This window comes from Sus scrofa, chromosome 17, assembly GCF_054392235.1.
Source record: "Sus scrofa isolate SSC_HxYL_T2T_F1_AM1 chromosome 17, Sscrofa_HxYL_maternal_Yorkshire_Landrace_v2.0, whole genome shotgun sequence".
Taxonomy (NCBI): Eukaryota; Metazoa; Chordata; class Mammalia; order Artiodactyla; family Suidae; genus Sus; species Sus scrofa.
The window spans coordinates 27,060,610-27,073,659 of record NC_139399.1 but is presented as its reverse complement, the minus strand read 5'-3'; the positions used below and the strand labels follow the sequence as shown (position 1 = coordinate 27,073,659).

The window sequence follows — 13,050 nt, the reverse complement described above, 5'->3', positions numbered from 1 at the left end:
TGCCATCTGTGGCAATGCAGATGGACCCAGAGATTATCATACAAAGTGAAGTGAGTTAGAAAGACAAACACCCTATGATAGCACTTATATGTGGAATCTAAAATATGACATGAATAAACTTATTTACAAAACAGAAACAGACTCACAGACATAGAAAACAAACTTATGGTTACCAAAGAGGAAAGGGAATGGGAGTGGGATCAATTAAGGAGTTTGGGGTTAGCGTATACAAATTACTATGTATGAAACAGACAGGAATTCCCTGGTAGCTTAGTGGATTAAGGGTCTGGCATTGTCACTGCTGTGTAGCAGGGAACTTCCTCATGCCCCAGGTGAGGCAAAAAAAAAAAAAAAAAAAAAAAAGATAAACAACAGGGTCCCACTGTACAGAACACATGTGGTCAATATCTTGGAATAGCCTATAATGGAAAAGAATAGTAAAAAGAATATACAGGCGCATATATAGGTATATAGATAGTTAGATAGATAAGTGAATCCCTTTGCTGTATACCAGAAAGTAACACATCATAAATCAACTATACTTCAATAAACTTTTTAATTAAAAAAAATAATATCCCACAAAGCCTCATCATATTCCTATCTCTCTGAATTTGCTACAGAAAATTCAACATTGTGCCACTGGTGAGCCTAAGAACATCACTCTCTTAACCGTGGACGTGACCACTTTGAGGTTACTGAAGAAACTAGGTGGGAAATGTGCAAACTTAGTAACTCCCAATCACATATCTCCCAACTGCATACTATTTATTGGCTTTTTCCACACAAACATGGTAGAATATGAATAGGATCTTCAAGTTATTGAGTCTCCTGATGCACTAGACCCTTCAGAGCATACACCCATTTGATTCTCACAATTAGCCCTGAAGTTGTGTTTGTCCTGGACAGCACACAGTATGTTTAGATCTACCATATCTGCAATCTACCAGTCAAAGTTCCATCAAGAAAGCCCTGGTCCACTCTGGTTCGTTAATGAGAATCGAATGAAGGGATTATCTGCAAAACTGTGGTCACAGTTAAGGGATCCAACTAGGGATGGTGAAGCACCCAGAATCCAGCAAAGATCCAGCAAAAGTGGGCAGCCATTACCCTGCAGGCCTGGAGAAGAGGACCATTTCTACAATGCTAGAGAAAGCTACAGCCATGATTGGGGGGGGGGTGCCTGATGGACAGAGGCTGGGCACTGTCAAAACCACAGCCAGGTGGGGTGGAGACGAAGAAGAAATACCCCAACTCCTCTCGCTGCCCTTGTCTGATCTCCTGCCAATGCTTCCCATTGGCTGAACCTAAGAGGAAACAAAAACACTGGAGCACAGACAAGACAGTTTATAGAGGTCAGGGCACATAGCAGGGCAAAAAGAACAGAGAGGGGCAAATGGAGATGTGGAGGGGCAATGTCCCCTATGGAACCATGTTTGATGTCACAGGACCCTGTTGGCTGAGCTACTGAAGACGGTCTCCGGGATCGGATCCTGAGCCCAAGGCAACCATCCACACACTGAGGCAGCTTTGGGGAAGCCTGGCAATGGGAACCCTGACCAAGAGGGGCCCCTATTTGGTGGTAACCTCCTGACTCTCTCTACTGGGGAAGTCTGAATATAAGATAGGGACAAGGAAAGAGAGAGCAGTAGGAAGAGGAGAGAAAAGAAAAAGCCATGGAGGCAGAGGGGAGATAGACATACCCAGATGAGGAGACAAGAAGAAATGGTGCCATGAATATGGCAAGGCCTCTCATGAGGGGCTGCCTTCCCCTGCGTGGTGACCATCTGTCACATTTCCTTAAATGCTCGTGTCTCCTGTAGTAATCCCTGATCAGCCATGTAACCTGAGCCTACCTTTGATCCTTACAACCTGAGTGGCTTCAACCAGCAACACTCAACTTCCCTGATTTTACAGTTGAGCTAATTGAACAGAAGAATGAAGAATATACCCGAGCTGACACAGAAAATAAGTACCAACAAAGGAATTCAAATCTGGTTGCATCTGTCACAAGTTCATGGACTCTCCATTGAGCCATACTGCCAGCTGCCACACAAGACAGAGTTGTCCAAATAACAGAAGCAATGGACAGTATTCTGATTTTTTCCCAAGAAAATCTCCCAGGATTGTAGAATTTCTGCCTCTCCCAGTTGATAAAGGCCCATGTTTGATTTTTGGTTTTTTTTTTGTTTTGTTTTGTTTTGAATGGAGACAGGCCTTTAAGAGCTATTCATAATGGTCTGCCTAACTGGTGGTAACCTCCTGACCATCTTAGGGATGTTGGTAGATGTTCCTGGCTAAAAAGTCTTTCTGGAATATAAGAGATATTTCATGAGTTTCCATTTCCTTTCCCAGGTCCCTCGAGACCTAAATGTGACCAAGACATACTGGGAACAGTGTGTGACACTTCTTCCGCAACAAACAACACTTGAACTTAGGACAGACAGCAACTATTTCCATTATATGCAAAATAAAAAAAAAAAAACTGCTTCTTCCATTGCTTCAGCTGGTAGAAGTCACAGAAGTAACAGAACCATAATTAGTGACATAACTAATGGAATCAAAAGTGAGCAATCAGAAAACTGGTGGGCAACCGAGGTCTGGGAAGTGTGTGGAGGAGGTGTCAAGGTCTGCTGAAGACCTGCCTCGTGGAGGCTTATATTCCAAGACAGCGCAAGCGTGCGCTCCATAATCCCCAAACGATCCTCTTTTTTGGTCTTGTCATTAATTTGAAGGGAAAGTTCATTTCCACAGGTCAAGCTCCGCAGTGAACACTGAGAATCCAGTTCAGTGGTGGAAAAAGCTCTAGAATGTTTTTCCACATTCAAACCAGGGCTTCCTTATCAAGTTCATCAAAGCGTTTTCAAAAAATACAAATGTCTTACCAATTTGCCCAGGAAGAATAAATCTTCACAGCCACCTCAAAGGCTTGACAACTTGATTTTCATTGTGTGGAGCTGGGTGGGTCCCCCTGCACTGGGCTTCCTAAAGAGACCCAGCCCTTCTCCGCAGAGTCTCCAAGCCCGGCCACTCCAGCCAGTGTGATCAAAGAGGGAGGAAAGCCGAGCCGCTGAGCCTCGAGGAATAAAGCTAAAACAACAGATTTGTTTCTTGGCTTCTCTCTTAAATATGCTTGGAGTGTTTAAAGCCCTGTAAGGAAATGCTCTGGGGCCCTGGGTATGAGAGAGACACATCTAAAGCCCTTCCCAAGAGGAAATCTCTCACCTCGGTGGGGTAAATTAGCTCATTAAGAGAAGCCACAAGCAGGCAGGAAACCTGGAAAGTAGGAGCTTTAATTCAAAGCACAGAAAATTATAGATTTCTTTACACATTAAAAAAGCATTTACCTTGGCTAAAAATGAAACGACTTTTCAATGATCACCACATGGTTTAACTCTGCTTTGCTAATTTATATCTATTCACCAGTCTGTCTAGTTGTTTCAGCTACCAGGAAATTCAATTATAGTCAAGAAATCTTTGTTGAACACCTACTATGTGCCTGTGGCTTGTGTAAACACAAACGACAAAAATAGAAGGCAGATGTCTACCTTCTTGTTCATGAAGTAGGACTCGTGTGTATTAAAGACTGTAAGATGTTTGCATTTCACTTTTCCGCAAACACTTAAGAGAGTATTTTTGATAAATAAGGGATTGAGCTCAGATGAGAATAGTGTACAGCGTAATGTTAAAAAGTGCTGCGTTCAGTGGAATCAAGTGCTGAGATGTGTGGAGGGAAGATTGGGTCAAAAAGAAGCAGAGGACTGAAAAAGAAAGGGTAAAATTTCTTTGGAAGGTTTCCTAGAGCAAACAGGACCTGAAATGACCCTGAAGGAGGTCGGCGTGGCCTCTAGAAGATCTGGCTTTGGTCTCTGCTCTGCTGCTGGGATCTCTGATTATTCCAGTTATCTAGGCCTTAATTTCTTCCTTTAGAATAAACATACTTGAATTACAATACTTTTATTCATTCATTCACTATTCAGAACTAACTATCCATCCCAGATGTTTTTGACATTTTAGGATAAAGCCTATGGGCTTGCTTTGACCCAAGGCATGAAAGGAAGGTCTCTGCCCTCCAGGAAGGGCTTAGGCATACATGGCACCAGGATGACCCCTAAAACACGTTACCTCCTTTTAATTTATCAAGCCTTGGAAGTTGGCTCTGTGGAAAAAGCACACAGGATTGGTTAAACCTTGTGGGGAGAAGGGGTAAAGTGTGAAATATGGGGAATTGCAGGAGAAATGCCATGAGGGCTGTTGTTTGGCACCTAATGGGTTCATTTATGGTGATAGGATAAGGTGGGGATGGTGACAAGACTCAAAGAAGTGGAGTGGTTCAGAGGAGAGCTGCCATTCTGCTCAGAGTAAAAAGATTTGACAGTCTTGCTGAGGCTGGCATGGCGCCCTGAGCCATGTGGCCAACTGACAACAGGCCAGGAACAAGAATTGGGAGGCTTATGACTTAGCTCCAGTTCTGTTACTGAGTAACTTTATCTACATTGTTTGATTCTTTTGATCTTCAGGGTCTACATTAGTAAAACTGGGTTGATAAAATGTATGTACATTGTCCCCCCCCCCCCATCTCAAAAAGAAATTGGAGAAATCAACAATGATAACAATATCCGGCATACTCAGTATACTAGTTTTATATCAATTTTCATGTATTAGCTCTGGGTAGAATCCATGTAACTAATCGTTCTTGAATATAATACCAGCCTCTTTGAAAAAAGTACCATGTGCAGTTTAGGGGTTCAAAATTATCTTGCTTGATGAAGTGTGACAAAATTTGAGAAATTCCACAACAGCCCTTGGGTGTAAGACAAGAACATCTAATGCTGCTTAGGAAAATGCAATAGAATGGGCATATTCCTATGGGACATGCTTTGCCTGAGTGATTTAAACCATAATCAAACCTCTCACATTGTCTACCACGCTTTTGATTAAACATAATAAGAAGTAAACATCTGACAAGTGTATGGCACATGCCCCTCCTGCTTGACACTTCCATCCAGCCTGTTGACGCCACTCCTGGATCTGAAAGGAATTCTAACCAAAGACATGCCCATTCCGATTTGAGACAAACATCACAGTCGTTTATAGAAAGCTTCCTTTCTGCACTGACCCACAACCTAAACAAAAGGTCAAAATCACTTAAGCTGCTTCAAAACTGACGGTGGTGATACAAGCCAGCACTGTGGGGTGGATGGAAGCCCATGCAATTCCTTTGTAAGTCACAGAGCTAAGTAAACACTAGGAAAGTCTGCTATTGTTTACTCTGATACTTTAGTCAACACTTCGGAATCATTAGATGTGGGCCCTAGGGTAAAGCTGCTTTTTAAACTCCCTATTTCACAGTCAAGGTCAACGTCTCCTATAGCCAGCAGATCCATAACCTCGAAGGCCACATCCTCTGGAGCCTCAGATACATATGTTCAGCTCTCACAGGCATCAATGGGGGGGGCTCCTGAGACCCTGAGGCTGGATGGGGGGCTACCTCCCTCTCTCCACCTGTACCTAAAGATGAAGTAGTAAGGAGTAAGAGTTTGGATTTATCTCATACAGAGGCCAAAAGCAAGAAAGAATACACTCAATCTCAACTGCAGATGATTCTCAAATTTCTTGACACTAGAAATTTGATTAACGTCAAACAGTACAACTAATTGAAGACATGTTAAATTATCTTCTCACCAAGTTACCCAACTGAGATTTTTTAAAAACCCTCTGCTTTAGATATGATCCATTTATGAAGAATGTGGTGGCCACATATCATCAGTGAAAGTTAGCAAACCAATTACCATAATATATAGTCTCCTGGCTTCCATATTGGCCAAAAGATTTTATATGTGTATATGTATACATATAAAACACACACATATATATAAAACACACACATATGTGTGTGTGTATGTATATATATATATATAATGACACTGACACTAATTAGTGGGGTAACATTCAGGAATCAGTGAAGCTTCTGACATGCATTTTCATTTCCTTTATTAAAAAAATGACCCCCAGGAGTTCCTGCTGTGGCTCAGCAAATTAAGCACCTGACGTTGTCTCTGTGAGGATATGGTTTCAATCCCTGGCCTCATTCAGTTGGTTAAGGATCCAGCATTCCCCCAAGCTGTGGCATAGATGAGGGTCAGATCTGGTGTTGCCATAGCTGTGACATAGGCCCCAGATGCAGTTCCAGTTTGACCCCTGGCCCAGGAATTTCCATATGCCACAGGTGTGGCCATAAAAAAGAAAAAAAAAAAAAAGGAAAAGAAAATAAATTAAAAATGACCCCCAAAGCCCTCAATGCTCCAAAATTCTGTGATATCTAAGAACTAAATGAGCAAATGTAACTGCACAAGCCAATAAGCATTGATAGAAGGAACTATAAACTTAAAACCTCTGGGGCAGTATGATTATCTTCAATTATGAAGGACAAGACATTAATCATTAACAGTGCACCAAAGGCAAAGGAGCTAAATTAAGTAAGCACTAAGGTGACTTTCTGGGCTGTGCCCAAGGTACAGCCCTAAGCAGCTAGACTGTACAACACCCACCGTAAGAATTAGCTAGATGTGTGACCAAGACCAGGCAAACCTAAACTGCCTGGGATTAGGGACAGGAGGAAGCACATATGCACAGTGTGTCTAGAAATTTCTCCAAGGTCAACACTTGCACCCCAGGCCCTGTGACAGGACCAAGAACACCATGGTCAAGGCAGCCATTCATCTTCATTTGGTTGGATACATTTGCAATTTATACAGGAGCTTTATTCTGTACAAAAGATAGGTGTACTAGCTAGTGCACAGAGGCCTTCTCAATGAAGAATGGCCCCCATCCCCAAATACAGCAGTCATAGGATTGTTTCAAAGAGGCAGAAGGCTACATGCACAAGTGTTTCCAATGAACATTAACTGTCAGGTGCCAGGAAGAAAGCAGTGCACCCCACCCCCGACTCCAGCACACACATGCTAGGTAAGCAGCTGATTTCACTCTCTAAGCATTTGTCCAAAATGGGTACTGGTAGTTCCATTATCCTGAATAAAAGTAGTATCTCCTGGACCCTAACAGCAATGGGAGTAAAAGTTCTATGGATTGGTCAATGTCATCTACCCAAGCATGACGGCCATCAATCAATGGCTCAATCTCAAAAACAGTAAGTGAAATAAAGGACACAAGAGAATTTATACTGTATGATCCCAACTTCATGAAGCTCTACAACAAGCACAATGAATCTGCAGTGATAGATATCAAAATAGTTGGGTTTTGGCGAGGAGAGAAGGACTATCAATTAAAATATACGAGAAAAAGAATGGATGGTCCCTCCCAGGGAGGGAGATGGTAATAAAAGGATGAAAATGACATTACTCCAATCCTAAAGGATTTTCCAGTGACAAAGTGGACACACTTCTCTGACAAGGTCAAAGAATATGGGGAGCAAAGAACAGAGTTATTGAACACTTTTTTTTTTTTGTCTTTTTTTTGCTATTTTTTGGGCTGCTCCCGCAGCATATGGAGGTTCCCAGGCTAGGGGTCGAATCGGAGCTGCAGCCACCAGCCTACGCCAAAGCCACAGCAACGCTGGATCCGAGCCGCGTCTGCAACCTACACCACAGCTCACGGCAATGCCTGATCGTTAACCCGCTGAGCAGGGGCAGGGACCGAACCCACAACCTCATGGTTCCTAGTCGGATTCGTTAACCACTGCGCCACGACGGGAACTCCCTGAACACTTTTTTTTTTAAGAGTTTTTTTTGGCCCTGATAACAAAACATTTTTTTTAATCAGTTGAAGGGGTAATCTTCAGTCTTAAGTAATTTTTGGGATGGGGGAAAGGGGACAAATGTACAGTCACCAAACAATGAAAATCAAGATTACAAACTCCAACATCACCATTTTGGTGTGGACCACTTTATAGGCCATGTTCTAAGGGCTTCAAGTTTTAAGATGATCCATTGCACTGAGGTCATGAAGCCCCATTAATCTTCTCTGAAAGACACAATCTGCATGGGGTTGAGGACCATGAAAATATCTACCACTCTGCCCTGGGCCAAAACTCAAAATGCTCACATCACAAATTCCTTAGGGTTAAAGCAGAGATGGGAGACTTAAGGACCACATCCTACCCACACAGCACACCTCTAAGCCCATGTCTATGACATCTGAACATTTGGTCTTCCCTTTGCAAAGATCCTCCCACGAGCCTTCCAGCTATTAGTTCCTACATCCTTAAAGAACATCGCAGCTGATAACTCATCCTTCTCCTGGGAACTGAGGCTAGACTATAAGATGACCCAACTTCCTCAAGCCCAAGAAGGGAGGTCGGGTCACTTCAACACTTGGGGAGCAGGAAGCTGAAAACACAAGGCTGTTTAAGAGGTTAGAAACATCCCCAATCCTAAAGTTTTAGATACGCTTCTTGCAGCTGTTGTCTGTTGACCATGGGAACATCATGGTAGTGCCCTGTTTGAACCGTTCAAAGTCACTGCACAGCCAATCAAGCCATCCCTTTCTTTACTCCGGCAGGTCGCCCTGTCTCCATGCAAACATAGCAACAAACCAGCCTCACAGGTACAAACAAATGCACTTCGGCCCAACAGAAGATCCAAAAACATTTCAAAAATAAGAAATCACAAACACCGAGAGGCAAAGTTCCGTATTTATCCTTTACATTAAAAAAAAAAAAAAAAAACCTGAGAATAAATCCACCTGTGAGTTCCTATCTCTGCTGAGGTCACCCCCAAATCCCTCCTCTTTATTTGCCAAAAGTTCAGAAGCTACTGAAGGAAGTCGGCCAATAAACGCTTTTCAAACCAAGATTAATGGCTGATTTGTCATCTGGGGAGGGAAAGGTGAGCCTGCAGCCTCCACGAGGGAAGCAAACAGGAGGAGGTGGGGCGGCTGATTTATGTGGCTGAGAGGAGGCTAATTAGAGACTCCTGGAGGGAGATAAGAGGGCCAAGGCATCTGGGAACAGCACAGGGAAAGGTGGGGGCTCCGCAAAGAACAGGGAGCAAACAAGGAGCTGGAGAAGGAAGTTGAGAGGGGTGTGGCGTCCAAAATCAGCTCCAGGGCAAAGCTGGGACACTGACCGTGGATTCCGAGCAAATGCATGTGTGCAAAACTCCTGGAAGCCACGAAGACCTGAAAACCGAGTCCTTGCAGCAGCTTCATCCCCTACCCACCCACCAACGAAAGCGCACGAGTGGCGGCATGCCGAGGGTCACCAACACACCCTCCTTTTCCTTTTGATTTCGGTGTCCCCCTTCAAACACCCCCCCTTCCCCCCCTGTTCCCCCCCCCCCACCACACACACAGCCTGCTCGGTAGTTCCTGGGTCAGCTGGTTCAGCAGAATTACCATCCAAGACAACTTCTTGGCTTCTCACCTGGAAGGTTTGTCTGCCCTTCTGGCAGCCATGTGTGCACCTGCCCTGTGTCCTGAGGCAGGAAGAGCCACCAGAGACCCAGCGGGGCTGAAATGGCAGCATGAGAACAACCAGCACAAGGAGGCCAGGCCTCTAGGCCATGGGCTCGTGAGAGAGGCTGCACCAGCGGAAGGGCCGAAGTTCAGGACTCTAGAGTGTGACGGGGGGGGGGTGGGGGGGAGGGACAGGAGCAGACAACTTGCCTCAATTTCCTGAGTGGAGTTTTCTCTTTCCAGGACGGCGGCATTCCATTTACAGTTCAAGCGTACATGTGAGTGAACTGTGTGCGCGCTCGCACAAGCGTGCGTGCCTGCACGCCTGGGCGTGCGTGAGTGTACGTTATTGGGTGCGTGTGAGTTCTCAGGTGTATGTGGGTGCTTTGAGTGCGTGGGCGTGCTGTGTGAGCGCATGCGTGCCTGTGTGCTGGCTTATCTGCAAGCACTCAATCCCCTCTCATCATCTTCAGGTGGTCATCCTGCAGCCTAGGTGCCTCTGCTGGGGCGTCGTGTTTAGGTGTAGAAAACAGGCACGAAATCCCTTTAACATCCCCCTAAAACACAGCCGTCTCTGGCCTTTTCTCATTTTAAAAATGAGAACAAGGAGAAGGCAGAGAAGGAAAGGCAGAGGAAGAGAAGAGCAAGGAAGGAGAGGATGAGGGGAAGAGAGAGAGAAAAAAAGAGGAAGGAAGAGAGAATAAAAAGGAGAGAGAAAGAAAGCAAAGCGAGCAGGCAGCTGGTGCAAGACATAAGTAATGGTCTTTTCTCCTGTTTTCCTGTCTTTTAATAAATCATTGCAACGGCCTGTGACAGTCTCTGTTATCCCTAAATGCTCAAGCAAACAGCTTTCCTTGGAGACCATTCAAGCAGCTGCCAGGGTGGCTGGAGCTGGGCAAGCAGTGAGGCCCTCACACTGTCCCCCTATAATTCAGCTAGAAAAGCGAGCCTGAAGTCAATATTCATTGCGCAGGGTGAGAATTGCCCCAACACAATGAAATGGTAATGAGCTGCCTCACAAAAGAGACAAGCCAGATAATCAGCTTTTAAGGAGGTGCCGGGCACAGGAGGCTGCCAGGGCCGGGCCCAACCTGAGGGGCCTGACCTTGGCCCCCTCCATCTGTGGGTATGGCATGGGCAGAAGGCTCGCTGGAGACCCAGCGAACCTTGCCAGGCCCTCTCCCCGGCCACTCCTCTCCATTTTGCCATTTGGGGCCCTTAAAGCACCTCAAGTGTTAAGACAAAAGGCCATTTCACAGCCACAGACCCTGTCCAGGCTATTCAGTGAGTCAGGGCTAGGCCAGCAGATGGGAAACTGACAAGCCCGCAGCTGTACCCAGAATCCATGGTCAGTGCACTGGCAGGCCATTACCTGACCACATCAGAACACCTGAGCAGGAAGTCCCCAAAATAAAGAGAATTGAATTAGTCACTGCATGTTTGTATGTGTCAGTAGTTTCAAATAAACAAAGGAATTTGTTTTACAAGATTTCTTCGCTTAATACACCTTTCTTAACAGGCAGATTTTCTTCATCTCCTCAATAAAGCTAAAATCAAAAAAGGGTCTGAGTAAGACAAAGCCACCAGACCAACAGCCAAGTGCAAGTTGCGTTAAGACAAACTCGAAATTGGCATCCCTGGGTTTAAAGAGATTTTTTATTTTCTTCAAAACTTTGATTTTATTTTATCTTGTGTTTTCTACCCAACTGTTTAGAGATTAGAGCTGTCAAAGTTTCTGATCATTCCAGGGCAAATCTTTCCTCATCATCAATAGTAATATCACAGTTTACATTTGTACCTCTAGTGATTGCAAAATTAAATTATATGACCAGAAAAGTACCAAAAAGCAAGGTGACTTGAGCTTCAAAATAAAAGAGGAAGGAAAAATCAGAAGAAATGATGTGAAGCCTGAGGTTCTGCATCCTTGCCAAGCCTAGGACTTGGTTCTTGAGTTTTTCCCTCTTTGAATAACCAGCTCAAAGAGGGAAAAACATAATCCTTTAGGTTGGTGACTCTCAACCCTTAACACAAACAATCTGATGTATGTGGCCTGAGGGTCGGAGGGGCCTGGGCACCTGTATTTTTTTAAAGCTCCCCTCTGAGGTGACAACAGACTAGTTGCTCAGGAGTGTTGGATGGAGGGAAAATAAAACCCTTTTGGTGGAGTTCCTGCTGTGGTGAAACAAATCCGACTAGTATCCATGAGGATTTAGGTTAGATCCCTGGGTTCATTCAGTGGGTCAGGGATCCAGCGTTGCTGCAAGCTGTGGTATAGGTCGCAGATATTTGTAAAAAAAAGATCCAGAGAGAGGTAGGGCAAGAGCATCAGATCAGCAGTGATGGGTGGATGGTAATTGAGACGTTATTGTCCATAAAGACTGTTCTAGGGCTTATGCTTACAATACAGCAGCCACCAGCCATTTATGGCTATTTAAGTTTAAATGTAATAAAACATGAAATTCAGATCCTCCAGCCCACTAACCACAGGTCAAGTGCTCAGGTGAGCAGCTATGGCATAAAACATTTCCACCACCGCAGAAGTGCTGGCCCAGAAAGCGATGGTTAAGGACAGACTCACAGAGAGATATTTGAGAGACAAAAGAGGACAGTGAAGAAAGATGAGGGGAAAGTGACCAGCAGAATCAGGAGGAGAACCAGGACATAGAGATCCCAGCAAAGAGAATTTCAAAGGAAGAGTTTATTCAGCAGCTCAGCAGTCAGCAAAAGAAACAACACAAACTCCCAGCACAGAACTAACACACGTTGCAAAGGCTAACCTCAAACCCTGTGTCTTAGCCCAACCGGCTGCTGTAACAGAACTGCACAGCCCGGGTGGCTTATGAACAACAGAAATTTATTGCTCACAATTCTGGAGCCTGCAAGTGCAAGATCAGGATGCCGGCCTGATCAGGCGAGGGACCTCTCTCAGGTCATAGACTCCTTTTCTGTCCTCACTTGATGGAAGGGGCCAGGGAGCTCTCTTTGGCCTCTTGCATAAGAGCACTGATTCCATTCATAAGGGCTCCACCCTCAGGACTTAAGCACCTCCCAAAGGCCCCACCTTCTACCACTCATAGTAAGCATCAGAATCCCAACACGTGGGCACACAAATTTTGAGACCAAACCACCTCTTCTTGAGCACTCCCATGAAGACCTTGAAAGGCATCATTCTCCTACAGTCACAAACATGCCCTGAACTTGGCCCTGCCCATAAAGGAAACTTTGAGAAGGACAAAGGAAAAGCAGATGCCCAGAGGTCTGCTTTCCTTCCCGCCCTTCTGCAGAATCCTTGAAAATTTTATGCAAACAGACAAGGCACACGCCAGCCCGTGCCAGCACACAGCTCTCCACCAGGCAGGTGCCTGCATACCTACGCAACTTCCTGTTTGCTTGTGCAATTACCTGCTGTTCACGTAAGAATGCATGTTCTGAGTACAGCCTTTTCTGGCCAGCACATGTGTGTGCATATATTGAAGGTGCAAATGAGGCACTGAGCATAGCTTTTTAATGTAGCCCTAAGGGGTACATTATTCTGACCAGTACTAACATAGCTGTCCCACATTAAGGCATAGACTTAAGACCCCACTAGAGGCAACAATGTCAAACAAGCACACAAACCCAGTCTCCCCACGTGGCTCA

At 44.9% G+C, this 13,050-nt stretch overlaps 1 long non-coding RNA gene across 4 annotated transcripts in view; it reads right to left on the bottom strand.

Moving 5' to 3' along the window:
• Positions 1-9,730, bottom strand: part of LOC106506610 (uncharacterized) — a 421,075-nt gene extending 411,345 nt beyond the window's left edge. For 3 of the 4 annotated variants that reach the window (XR_014831925.1, XR_014831926.1, XR_014831928.1), the window contains exon 1: positions 9,622-9,730. This is a non-coding gene — a long non-coding RNA (uncharacterized LOC106506610). Of the gene's footprint in view, positions 1-9,379; positions 9,556-9,621 lie in introns of those variants that run through there. The other variant, XR_014831927.1, reaches the window with a different exon arrangement.
• Positions 9,731-13,050: the final 3,320 nt, after the last annotated feature.